The sequence below is a fragment of the Bos indicus x Bos taurus genome, chromosome 14 (genome assembly GCF_003369695.1).
Source record: "Bos indicus x Bos taurus breed Angus x Brahman F1 hybrid chromosome 14, Bos_hybrid_MaternalHap_v2.0, whole genome shotgun sequence".
NCBI classification, from domain to species: Eukaryota; Metazoa; Chordata; class Mammalia; order Artiodactyla; family Bovidae; genus Bos; species Bos indicus x Bos taurus.
Window position 1 is genome coordinate 22,132,929 of NC_040089.1, and position 1,254 is coordinate 22,134,182.

Consider the following 1,254-nt stretch of genomic DNA (forward strand, 5'->3'; position numbering starts at 1 on the left):
ACTTTAAAATGACCAACCTGATTTTTAAAGCCCTGGGGCTCTTAGGCTCCGTGAGGAGGGGTCTCCAGGAGCAGGAGGCTGGGCTCTGGGCAGCACTGTTCCCACCCAGACCAGAGACCCCACCCACACTGGGACTGTGGGGCTTAGCATTGCAGGCCTTTGGAGCCCAAGTCTGTTTAACCAGTCCCTGATCAGCACTGTGAACTAAGAATCTCTGCCTCTCTCTATCTCACATACACACACACAAACACACACACACACACACACACACACACACACACACACACCATTCCTTGGTGAGAAAACTGCTGCATAAGATAAGAGAATAAATTCTATTTTCCTTGATTGTACTTTTAAATGTGCAGAACAAAAGATAAGATTCGAGCACTTTTATCTCCAATAAGTGGTTTTCTAAATATGTCAAGATAAAGATGAAATGATGCAATGAATGAATCAGAAGTGAATTAGAAAGGAAAGCTTCATTAGAATGATGCATCCCTGGATCCAGGAGCCATGGTGATTAGTTTAGGTGGCTGCTTTGGGCTTCCATCCACAGATCCAAGGGGACTGAAAGCCCAGAGTGTCACCACCCTAGCTGGAATTCTTGGAGAAATAAAAGGATGGTAGGAAAGAAAGAATAGAAAAATCTCAGAGTTGGACACGGAGTACTGAGCAGGCAGAGGACATCATTGCTTTAATGAGTGCAAACACCATCTGTTCATCTTCTCTCCACCCCCACAAACCTTTTCAACCACTGCTACCTACAGGGGGCTGCTCACAGCCCCCCGCTCAGGTGGCTGCTTCACCTTTGCCCACACTTGTCCCCCCACAGAACTGCCACCCCCAGTGCAATCGTGAGGTTCACCTTTCCTTGTAAGGCTCTCAGTTCTCTGAGGCAGGAGCTGGGATGATCTCGTCCGCCACCAAGTCCTCAATATCTAACCCACTGCCTGAGCTTAGTTGGTGTTCAATTGAATACTTGTGGTCAGGACTGCCTGGGCAGTCCTGACCTCAGAAACCCATTCAATGCAGTACTCCAGGCAGCCTCTATCAACCCATTTAAGTTGACACAGGACTTGAAATCTCTTCACCATCTGACAATTAATAAGTCTAAGTCGATCAGAAGGCAACATCCACTAGCTGTGGTTGACATGAATTCACGTCATTTAAGTATTTCCAGCTTCCCTGGTGCCTCAGGTGGTAAAGAATTAGCCTGAAATGTGGGAGACCTGGGTTCGATCCCTGAATTAGGAA